At 38.7% G+C, this 12,847-nt stretch overlaps 1 pseudogene; it reads left to right on the top strand.

The window, feature by feature from the left end:
• The first annotated feature begins 7,079 nt into the window (after positions 1 to 7,079).
• LOC129891015 (5S ribosomal RNA) lies at positions 7,080 to 7,199 on the top strand (annotated as a pseudogene).
• Positions 7,200 to 12,847: the final 5,648 nt, after the last annotated feature.

Genomic DNA, 12,847 nt, shown 5'->3' with positions numbered 1-12,847 from the left:
AATTCAACTTAAAATCATGCAATTCATGTAGAAAAATGCTTAGAATAATCATTCATAATGATTCAAAATAAAATTGAAACAGCCCAATGTAATTCATCAAAACTAGGGTTCATAAACCATTGAAAATTGAAGGATACTTTGAGAAAACTTTGGGACTCCATGGGTAAAAGGAACCCCGAGATCAATCCCCACATACCTTGATTGAAATCACTTAATATTTAAAAGAAAGATTGAAGAAAATCTGAAACACTATATGGAAACTTGGAGAGGAGCCTTGAGAGAATTTTAGTTCTTGCCTTAAAAGAATTTAGAATAATGATTTATAATGAGGGAAATTTCAAAGGATTGGGTAGATATAGGCTTGAACATAGCCAAAATATTCTCTAAGTTCATTGAAGCAAGCATGGGAAATGACATAATTACCCTTCATTAAAATTAGAAATTTGGACTTACGAATAAACTCCTATGACTCGTCCTCCACCCTACGATTTGTAGACTTGAATTGTAGTACAGGTCTTTGAGAAGACCTAAAAATTTGGTCTCTAAAATTTCTATGAGTTGTTATTATGAATCGTAATCACGTCAATGGGTCGTATATTTGATCTATCCTATAGGACCTGATTTCTGAGATTTTGGGAGCTTCTGAAGTGCACCTACGAGTCATCATTATGACGTCGTTGTGCCTTTGAGTCCTCATCTAGACTTGTCTTGCAGGCCTAAAAATCTGCAAGTTTATAAGTCTCTGAAGTTTAGAAATGGATCATCCTTACAAGTCTTCATTAGGATGACGATGCATCCTATTGAGTCATAAGAACTCCTTCAAACTCTTGTCTTAAACAAATCCAAAGACTGCCTCTATGACTCATTTCTAAGAGTTGTAGGAAAGCCTACGAATCATAGAATGGGTTGTAGACCTAAATTTTTTTCTTTTCTTGAGATTTCTCCTTCGTTCTAACTTTTTGACTTTCGGAGTCTTACAATATCTCCTCTTTGGAACATTCGTCCTCGAATGAGATTAATTTAGCATAGGAAGGACATACAAAGAGGACTAGCAACCCAACTTAATATAAATGACACCTTGAAATGCATAGAACATGAAAGTTAAAAACTTTAACATAAAACATGACTTAAAAATCAACTTTCATGAACATGCATGCATATGAATGACATAGGAGGAACTGAATACGTAAGAGTTCAATTAACTTGAACAAGAACAATTTACTTCTTTCGGCTTGAGTAGAGGAAATGATATACGGGTTTCATTTCATCATATCCGCCTCCGCTTCCCAGGTTGCACTTTCTACTTGTTTATTCCTCCATAATACTTTGACGGATACAACTTCTTTGTTTTTTAATTTCTTAAATTGCCGATCTAAGATTTCCACCAAAACCTCCTCAAATATCAAATTCAATTTAAAACTCACATATTTCAAGGGTACAATGGAATTTGGATCACCCATGAACTTCCTCAACATAGATACATGAAACATCGGGTGAACCATAGCTAATTCAAATGAAAAATCTAACTCATAAGCCACCTTACAAATACATCTCAATATCTTATAAGGTCCAACGTATCTAGGACTCAGTTTCCCTTTCTTGCAAAAATGCATTACACCCTTCATGGTGAAATCTTCAAATAGACCCAATTATCTACATAAAATTCGAGCTCTCTTTTCCTAACATCAAAATAGGAATTTTGACAACTTTGAGCCGTCTTCAACCTCTGCCTTATAAGCCTTACCTTTTCTGTAGCATCTATTACCATATCTTGACCAAACAAGGCCATCTCATATATTTCAAACCATCCCACCGAGGACCTATATCTCCTACCATACAATGCTTCAAAAGGAGCCATTAGGCTACTAGAGTGATAGGTATTTTTGTAGGAAAAATCAATCAATGGAAAATTCTCATCCAACTCCCTTTAAAATAAAAAACACACGCCCTTAACATATCTTCTAAAGTTTGGATCATTCTTTCATCTTGACCATCAGTTTGAGGATAGAAAATGATACCTAAACTTTGTACAAAGACCTTTTTGAAATGACTTCAACTAGTGTGAAGTGAATTAAGTACCTCTATCCGATATAATGGACAAGGGAACACCATGAAGTCTCACCAATTCACTAACATACAACTTGGCATAATCTTTAGCACCATCAGAAGTCTTAACTGTTAGAAAAGGAGATGACTTAGTCATTCGATCTACAACAACCCAAATAGAATCATGTTATTTCTTAGTACGACGCAAACTCATTACAAAGTCCATATTCACATATTCTTACTTTAAGTAGGCATTTAAATGTCCTAGGCTAAACCTCCTAGTTTTTGATGTGCAACTTTAACTTATTGGAAATTTGGACACTTAGCTACAAACTCGGCTATGTCCTTCTTCATACCATTCCACCAATACACTTTCCTAAAGTCATGATACATTTTGGTGGAACCCAAATAAATTGAATATAGAGAGCTATGGCCTTTTTCAATATCAACTCTCTTAATTTATCAACATTGGGAACATATAACGGACCTTGATAATGAAGTACACCATCCCCCCTCGAGAGAAACCCTCAATGGCTTTTTCAGCAACCAACTTCTTTAGTTCAACTAATATCGGATCATGGTCTTGTTTGACCTCTTAACATCCGCCACAAGAGACAATTTCGAATCATTATGCACAAGAATATCTCCATCATCGAAATCAATCAAACGCATACCTAAATATGGCAATCTATGAACATCCTTAACCAATTCTTTCTTACCTTTTTCAACATGTGCAAAACTACCTATTGATAATTGACTAAGTGCACCAGAAACTACATTACCTTTGCTTGGATGGTACAACACAGTTATATCAAAGTCCTTCAATAATTCAATCCATCTCATTTGCCAAAGGCTCAAGTCTTTTTCTTAAACACATATTATAAACTCTTTTGGTTGGTGAACACATCCACATGTACACCATAAAGATAGTGTGTTCAAATCATCAAACTAAACACAACCGCTGCTAGCTCTAAATCATGAGTTGGATACTTTCTTTCATGTATGTTAACTTTTCTAGAATTATAGGCTATTACCTTACCATGTTGCATCAAAAAACAACCAATGCGTACTCTTCAAGAATCATAATATACAAAAAAACCATCAGACCCTTTCGGCAAGGTCAAAATAAGAGCGGTAGTAAAACAATCTTTTAACTCTTGGAAACTCTTCTCACAAGCTTCTGACCATTGAAACTTCTTCTTTTAAGTCAACTTAGTCAAAGGTGACAAGATCAATCGTTCCACAAATCTCTTATAATATAAAGCTAGACCCAAGAAACTTCTAATATCCAAAGGGGACAACAATCTAGGCCAATTATTAACTACCTTGGTTTTCTTAGGATCAACCATGATCCGTTCATCGGACACAATGTGACCAAGAAAAGCTAATTCCCTTAATCAAAACCCAAATTTATTGAACTTGGCAAATAATTTCATGTCTCTTAGAGTTTGCAATACAATCCTTAAGTGATTAGCATAGTTCTCCTTATTCCGAGAGTAGAAAAAAATATCATCAATGAACAGAATCACAGACATGTTCAAACATTGTTTGAACACCCTATTTATCAATTCTATGAATCCTACGGGGGCATTGGTTAAACCAAATGACATAACTAAGAATATATAATGACCATACCTTATTTGAAATGCCGTCTTTGAAATATCACACTCCCCCACCCTTAATTAATGATAATTGGAATGGACATCAATCTCAGAGAAATAACTTACCCATTACAATTGGTCAAACAAATCATCTATCCTAAGAATTAGGTATTTATTCTTAATGGTTACCTTGTTTGATTGCCGGTAGTCAATGCACATATGCAATAAACCATCTTTCTTTCTAACTAACAAAACAGGAGCACCCCATAGGGATATACTTGGTATAATGAAACCTTTATCAAACAAGTCTTTCAATTAATCCTTTAACTTCTTTAGTACTGCTAGAGCTATTCGATATGTAGGAATAAAAATGGGTTGAATATCGACAAGAAGGTCTATGCCAAAGTCAATTTTTCTTTTTAGAGGAACGAGGTGTAGATCATTGAGAAACATATCCAAAAACTCATTAAAAATAGGGACCAATTCTACAGTAGGGGCTTCCTAACCCTTACGAGATGGTAGATACAACCCTTGGAAATTATTTTCTAATCTTTAAGACTCAAAATGATATGACCTTTGAACACAAAATTACTACCCTTCAATTATAGGACTGTCTTAATAGGGAATTGAAACTCAACCACTAGGGTCCTACAATCAATCGAAGCATAACATGCATATAGCCAATATCACGATCCAATCCCGTAGGCTGCCCTCTTTTTCTCTCTAGTTTAGAGTTTTTGGTTTCCTTTGTTTGCTACTGGAGTTTTCGAATAAGAACTGAAGTTATACATCACAAAACACACATATATATATATATATCTTTAGAAGGTGCCACATGTCATCCCCCTAGGATGCCACCTAGGTTCATGCGGCCTATCACACGCCGCCACGTGGTAGCGGGGTCCACTCCCCAAGTAGGCAGGTGAGTCACCTGCTTTCTTATCACCTACTTGCTTGAGGGTCTTGCTTGTCACCTGCTTGCTTCACTTTCGTAAGTTCGGAAACTAGTTTTTTCTCTCTCTCGTAGGTTCATCATCTCACTTTACTTTAATAACTTACGTAGGTAAATCGAATCCTACAACTCATTACTTGGCCTCCAATTCCTTCTGGATTGTTATGACTCCATCTCCAACCTTCTCTACTATGGAATATCACATTCTCCCTTCCTTAGAGTCGTTTCATAGTATCGTAGCGTATCTGGCTCACATGGTAATTTCCAAGGAACTTATGAGACAATCCGAGTTTTAAAAGCATGGGGTGTAACATCCTTCCCCCTTTTAGAACATTCGTCCCCGAATGTTAGACAAAACTTCTATTAGCACTTTATACAAATCGTAGAGAGATTCTTTATTGTTTCCATAACACATACTTCTACCCAGGCACTTAATATACAAGTTTCAATAGTTGGGGTTACCTGAAGTCATCGGATATAGGTGCAAATACTTGTGTTTTATGTTCTCTTCCTGGTTTTGGTTTTTCCACCGCATTTTGACGGAAGGCACATCTTTAGTCTACAATCTGTCAGCTTGCCGATCCAAGATGGCGATAGGTTTTTCCTCACAGGATTCAATCTCCTGGACCTTATCTATGGAATATACCCTGGGTGGCTCATCAGTAACCTTGCGAAGCATTCCTATTTTATGGACTGGGCATATAGTTTCCAAATGAGATGGTAAGCTCAACTTACCAGCCACCTTGCCCACCTTATGAGTAACTTGATACAGTCTAATATATTTTGTAGGGTGACTCCATTATGAACATCCAATCATCAATTTGAACTCTGAATGTCGATGTCGATTATGTGTATATCATTTCTGCCAACTCTGGGTTGTTAGTCAATAGTTTGCTTAATCCTGTTTGGCCTACCAGCTTAGTCTTTTCCCCAACAAGGGGATTTATACGCTCTGCCTTACAACATCTTGTAGGGGGTCATCTGGATACTGGAACGGTAACCCTTCTCATAGACAAACTCAATAAGTGGTGGACGGTTGTCTCAATTACTTTTAAAGCCAACCATATAGGCCCTCAATAAACCTTCTAACGTCTGATAGTATGCTCAGTCTATTCAGCAGCTTGAGGGAAAAACTGGGGTACTAAGATCTACCTGTGTTCCCAATCTCTTCTTGGACTGATGTCCCAATGTTAATCATAATTAAAGTCCTTCTATCTAAGATATTAGCTGGGGAAACCTCACAGAACCTTCCTACCACCATATTCTATAACTTCACCTAATTTCAGTTGCATAGGTGCTCTTGCTTGAAAGCAAATGGGCTGATTCATTAGCCTACTCCCAATAACCCATATAGCATCCTACTCTTATAGAGTATAAAATAGGTTCATAACAATGATGATAATTTGGGAACTGTTAGCCTCGTATAGTCCTTCTCAACTCTTTTCAGAACCTTAACTGGCACTCTATCGTTTGGATTCCCTCTTTTTTCCCATCCTTAGGGTTGGCTACTGAATAATGTTGAAGTCTCCTCATATAATGGCTCTCGTAGTCGTTCTGTGCTTTTTCTAGCATGATCTGGTATAATTCCGAACGAATTTTGGCGTATATACTCGCCATCCTATAGTAAACGGCTAGTTTTGCCGGTTTCATTAAAACTCTTTAACAATTTCCCTTACCCCCGCTTGTAATCCTCTAGACCCATTATCTTGTGTCATTCTTTACCTTTACAAGATTATGAGAGGGTACAAAAAATATCCCAACGCTACCTCATTAGTTCTCATGTCTTACCTTGCCTTTTTCTCCCTTATACTATATTCGATGTTGGGGTAGATCTTTGGTCCAATCGTGGCCATATCTTACCTCACCCGTAGTACTAATTCCATCTCGGTAGTTTGGCTTAACCTATCTTTGCATCTCTCAGTTGGTAATTGTATCTTGAGCTCCTTCGCTTGGGAATATAGCTGTGGGGACTCCATAAGGTCCTACCACTCCTTTACCCTATAATTTTACACCTTCCCGGCTGAGTAGGTAGCCTTTTATCGAAGGAGAAGGGGCTAATATAGTTAATCCATAAGAAACATTCCCTCCAGCATCATCTGGCACTGGAGTGCAAAGTGAGTCTTGTAATCCTGGTCATACAGTGGAATTTTCGACCTTGGGTATCACTTCCTGTCATCCGTAACTTACATCAGTTGGTACCCTTACCTTTAGGGTTTTGCTATTTCTCGCCCTTAGAGTTGGCTACCAAGTTGTGTCGAAATTCCCTCGCCCACTAGCCTATATAGTCATTCTATGGTTTTCCTCTCACTAACTGGTTTTATGTTGAAGAGCTATGGTATTTTAGTGCGTCATGAGTTAGCAGTTAGCTAATCCTTCTTGTCTGGCTTAAATCCTTTTTACAATACCCCTCACATAACGTATAGTACTCTAGGAACATAATCTTGTTTCATTTCTCTGCCACTAGTTCAGATTCTTCCATCTCGCGCGATCATACCAGCACTAACGCATTAAGTTCCATCAGAATTTTCAAGTTAAGCGTGCTAGGGTGAGAGTAATACTGGGATGGGTGACCTCTCTGGGAAGTCTTCGTGTCGCGTTTCATTGTTACCCTTGCCATAATGTGTGGGGCACTCAACTTAGCTCCAAATTTACCTCAGTATTGTCTCGCGAGTCTTTATGTTTCGCCTTATCCTTCCCTTTGTTATCTTGCAACCCTCATAGGGGTAGATCTTTAGTTCCACCATGACCATGTCCCTTTTTGGTCATTTTGGTCTAGCAGGCTATCATTATCCTTCGTAATGTCTCTTAAGTTGGTCAATATCCTTCCATGGTTACACCTTTTTGTTTTTATACGCCACCGCCTTCTAGTGTTATGTTGTTCAAGGTCTCATCACAACCTTATTAATGTTTTCTTATATAGCATTCTAGTTTCCATCCAATTATTGGTGGCTTCCGAACCTTTCTAACTTGGTTTGGCAAAATATTTTATTGAAGTTTAGAAGTCCATCTTAAATGTATTGCCATATCAATTGCCTCCTCCAACTTTTTCCATTTTCTCATTAACTTCCCCCCTTTAGAGGGTACTCATACTTTTATATGCCTGTACCTTGCTCTATATCTCAATGTCCAGTCTCGATTTTGCCCAATCTCTTTCTCCAATCTACGTGGTACTGCATCAGGTCCCCATCTTCCTGTATTTTTTTTACAACCTGGTTATCCACATAAGAAATCTTGGTTAAATTATGAAATGACGAGAACCTTTTCATACATAGTGCGACATCTCGTTTGTTACTCTGTACTTGAGTAATGGGACCCATGAAATAAGTTTCCCAAGGCCACATTCTACTTATCCTTATAAAAGTTGATATACCCTTGTAGTCGTTCCAAATTTCCTTTTAACTAGGCCACATTTGTATTTCAATATTCATTGTCCAAGATTCTCTTGGAGTAGTGGCTTTCCCAACCTATATCCCTTGTTTCTTGGGACAAATAGAAGTTGCGCCATTTATTTCTTAAGTTTTCCATCCTCGCCCCTTAAGGGTTCCACCATTTTTTGGGGCGACGTTGTGTACACGCGTCATTTTATTTTTTTGTATCTTGAGCTCCATGCTTTTATTGTGTTTTCAATGCAGGCTTTTAGTTTAGTCAACGCATACTAAGTGCACCTTACTATTGGTCCCACTTTATCCCTGCATACTCGTATCACACTGTTCAATTCATATTTAAACATCCCCAAGTAAAGAGAGTGTCCCTCATCGATGACATGAAGAGTATCTCTTACAGCTTTAGTTAAACATAATAGGGGTACCTGATATCAATTTTTAAGGCATACTAAAATTCTATGTTTCATTTCCTTTTCTTGTCTTGGGAAAATTTCGGCAGAGTTTCCTCAACACTTCCTACTATCCCACAACCTGCATGTAGAAAATACCAACAATGCCTCATAGGGCCAACAAACATATACATATTTATATCCTATCACAGCCGCATAGGGATTTCAATATCATCTTACACCGCAGCCACACGGGGCTTTCAATATTAATAATATTATAAAAATACTGGACTTACCTCGTATGTCCAACTTCAAGCTGCATCTGTTGCACTTCCTGTTTGCCTTCCTTTCAGGTTTCAACTTTACATTTCAATATTAGTTCATTACCTTACCCAACAGATATCTTCTGTGCCTTTACTTTACTTACCTGCATGCTTCGTAATGTCCCATGTAGTCAATTACCTCCTTTTTTTAAGATCCAAGGTTAGAATATGGAATTTTCCTATGACTCAGATCTATATCACGATCTCAGATGTGAAAGAAAGGTAACATCCTTAATGCCCTGTAGCTTCCTGTTTATAGATGTGGCGCGCAACACATCGATAACGAAGACTCTACTAGACACGGTCTGCAAACACTCCAAGGACAAACTGCTCTGATACCACTTCTATCACGACCCAATCCCATAGGCTGCGACTGGGGTCCGACCTGGACCCCTGTATACCTACCTATCAGTTGTAGCCATATTGAACTATGAACAAGGTAATACCTCTCACAAAATAAAAAAAACCCCAATGAGTTAAAACTTTTTTTTTGTGTGTGTGGCCTCTTTCACTCGTCTCATAACACATAAGCACATGCAAGACGACAAGGCTGTTGTAACATAACAATATTCACAAAATGTTGTATAGGCAAAATCGAAACAAACTCACAAACATCCCACATTCATATGTTTACAGACCTTTAAGAATAGTGACGGCAACATATGGCAGGACAGGGCCCCCGCCGTACCCCTGAATATACAAATATATACATTAAGTGACCAGTATCGAAAATTAGGCTCCAGAACAGTAAAGCACTGCCGACATGGCTGAGAGAAACTCCTAAGCTGACGGGTCTACAAAATAAGCATCTGTATCTGCGGGCATTAAAACGCAGCCCCCGGAGTATGGGGGGTCAGTACAATATATGTACTAAGTATATAAAGCATAACAACACATAACTGAGACCATAACTGAAGTAGGGATGAACAGGACAAGTATAACAATTAACAAATAATTGTACCTCCACCTTAGGACATGTAATCATACACATCATCATATGCTATGCCTAACCCGCTAGTGAACTTGGTGTCATAATCATTTCCTCATTTTCACATGTCATCGTACCATCATGTATTTTATTTCATCATATCATCGTATACGGTATCATATCCTCGTACACAGTATAATCTTATCATGTATGTCATCGTATTACATCCGGTTCACTACGGGGGCTCGGGGTCACACATGTATCACTCTAATCTCATATGCATTCCTTCATAAAGTATCCGGCCCCTTTAGTGAGGGACTCGGTGAATGGAGTGGTGTATATCTATAGCGTACCATCATAATATACATACCGTACCCAACCCTCTAAGGAGGGACTCGGTGTTCCTTCCTTATTTCGCCACATATACTATCATATTACAACCGTCCCCGGGACTCGGTAAATAATCGTATCATCATAACATATAACATATATCACAACTCATGAACAGAATCGTTTCCTCGTGCGTGGAACTGTACACATCCGGCCCGGGACGCGGTGAAAGAAGTAGTAAAGCTGCGCCAGACATAATATCCGGTCCATTGTAGGACACGAAGAAAGAAGGGTTACAGCATGCACAAAGAGAGTAATTAGAAACTATATGCAACTAAGTCACCCTCTGAGACTCAATGAAACACTCAAGTGAACCGTCACCTAAAGACCAGGAAGGTACTTATCCGATGTACCCTTTAGATATCATTAGGGGTGTTACACCCCACCTTTTTTTTAAACTCGGAATGTCTCATAAGTTCCTTGGACATTATCATGTGAGACGGATACGCTACGACACTATCAAATGACTCCAAGGAGGGGAGGATGTGATACCCCATAGTAGAGAAGGTTGGAGATGAAGTCATAAGAATCCGGAAGGAATTGGAGGCCAAGTAATGAGTCATAGGACTCGATTTACCTACGTAAGCTACTAACTTGGAAGTCTTATATACTTAATCTATTGGAGTACGTACCAAGCTTGCGTAGCATGGATTACATAGGCTCTTAAAATAAGACGAGATTATGAAAAAAGTAACACATGGCAGCCAATGGAGGAGTGCCACATGGCAGCACCTCAAGCAAGTAGGTGACCCACCTGCTTGGGGTCAAGTAGGTGTCCCACCTGCTTGGGGGAGGTGGGACCCATTGCCATGTGGCAGCCCCTAATTGGTTGCATAGATATGGTGGCCCAATCATGGCTGGACACGTGTCACCATAGGGGGGTGACAGGTGTCACCCCTATAGCCACCCTATATATATGTGTATTATGACTAAGTATGTCATTCTTAGCCAAAAATTCAGCCAGGAACAAGAAAAGAAAAACGTAGAGAGGAAGAGAAAGAAGGCAGCTATGGTTTCTAAGAAATTAAGATAAGTTCTTCACTTTTCTTTCGTGAATTAATTATTTACAATGTTCCCTTAGTGACAGTTAGAGAGTATACGTCAGATACCTTCTACCCTAATCCCAAGGTGATGGTTCACTTGATGACTTTATTGAGTTCAGATAATGATTTAAACCGTGTTTTGTTTCTCACTACTCTACTCATGTATACTATAACACTTCTTTCACCCAGTCTCAGGCTGGGTCCGTTATCGTGCACAACTCACTGTATTGTCCATCGAGCCCTTCACTAGAGGGTTGGGTACATATGTATATATATATAATGATGATGTGTTATAATAAGGTGATGATGGTACGGGAATTGATACTGATACTATAGATATGATTCACCGAATCCCTGAAAGGGCCCGCTATATTGTATAATTTGAACATGCATGCTTTTATGACTCACAAAGTACAGGTACAGGTTTCCAATTTTGATAGTTTATCCCCTGTTTCTCTACTTCAGATATGCTTCCACTTGTATTATGTTATCTTTTACATACTCAGTACATATGTCGTACTGACCCCCTTTCTTTGGGGGGCTGCGTTTCATACCCACAGGTATAGGTATGGGGTTTGGGAGTCCATCAGCTTAGGATTGCACTTAGCTTAGCTGGAAGAGGCTCCATTGTATCAGAGCCTAGTTTTGGCACTAGCCACTGATGTATATCATCATTTTATTTATTCAGGGGTACAGCGGGGGCCCTGTCCCACCATATGTTGTCATTAATATTTTTTAAAGGTCTGCAGACATATATATATGGGTTGTGTATGTCAGTTTGATTCAGCTGGGTCTACCTGATATATGATATATGCGATTATGTTATGGCAGCCTTGTTGGCTTGCGTGCCCTGTCATGTTATGATACGAACGAAAAGGGCTATTGGTATATGTTCATGTTGTTGCCCATTGGGGCTCTGTTATATAATATCATCTTATTTACAGTTCAATGTGACCACAACTGATAAATATGTGTACGGGGGGTCCAGGTCGGACCCAGTCGCAGCCTACGGGGTTGGGTCGTGACAGAAGTGGTATCATAGCAGTTCGTCTTTGGACTGTCTGCAGACTGTGTCTAGTAGAGTCTTGGTTATCGATGTGTTGCATGCCACATCCATAAATAGGAAGCTACAGACTTTTAAGATGTTACTTTTCTTTCACATCTGAGATCGTGTTTTAGATCCGAGTCATAGGAAAATTCCTTATACTAACCTTGGATCTTAACAGAAGGACGACACCAACAGAAGGAAGTAATTAACGATATGGAAAGTTATGAAGCATGTAGGTAAGTAAAGTAAAGCCACGGAAGATATCTGTTTGGTAAGGTATTGAGCTAATATTGAAATGTAAAGTTGAAACCTGAAAGGAAGGCAAACAGGAAATGCCACAGATGTAGTTTTAAGTTGGACATATGAGGTAAGTCCAGTATTTTTATATTATTGTTAATATTGAAAGCCCCGTGTGGCTGTGGTGTAAGATGATATTGAAAGCCTTTTGCGGCTGTGATGGTATATGAATATATATATATGTGTTGGCGTTGTCGGGCATTGTTGGTATTTTCTGCGTGAAGGTTATGGGATAGTAAGAAGTGTAGAGGACACTCTACCAAAATTTTCCCAGAACGGGGAAAAGGAAATGAAACATAGATTTTTGAGATGTCTGAGAAGTTGATACCAAGTACCCCTACTGTGTTCAATTAAAGCTGTAAGAGGTATCCTTCAGGTTGCCGATAAGGGGCACCCTTTTCACTTGAAGAATTTTATTTTGGAGGAACAAAAGCTTATTTAAGTAGA

The sequence above is a fragment of the Solanum dulcamara genome, chromosome 5 (genome assembly GCF_947179165.1).
Source record: "Solanum dulcamara chromosome 5, daSolDulc1.2, whole genome shotgun sequence".
NCBI lineage: Eukaryota > Viridiplantae > Streptophyta > Magnoliopsida > Solanales > Solanaceae > Solanum > Solanum dulcamara.
Note: the sequence above shows the minus strand (reverse complement) of the source record. Positions and strands in the feature narration are given on the sequence as shown.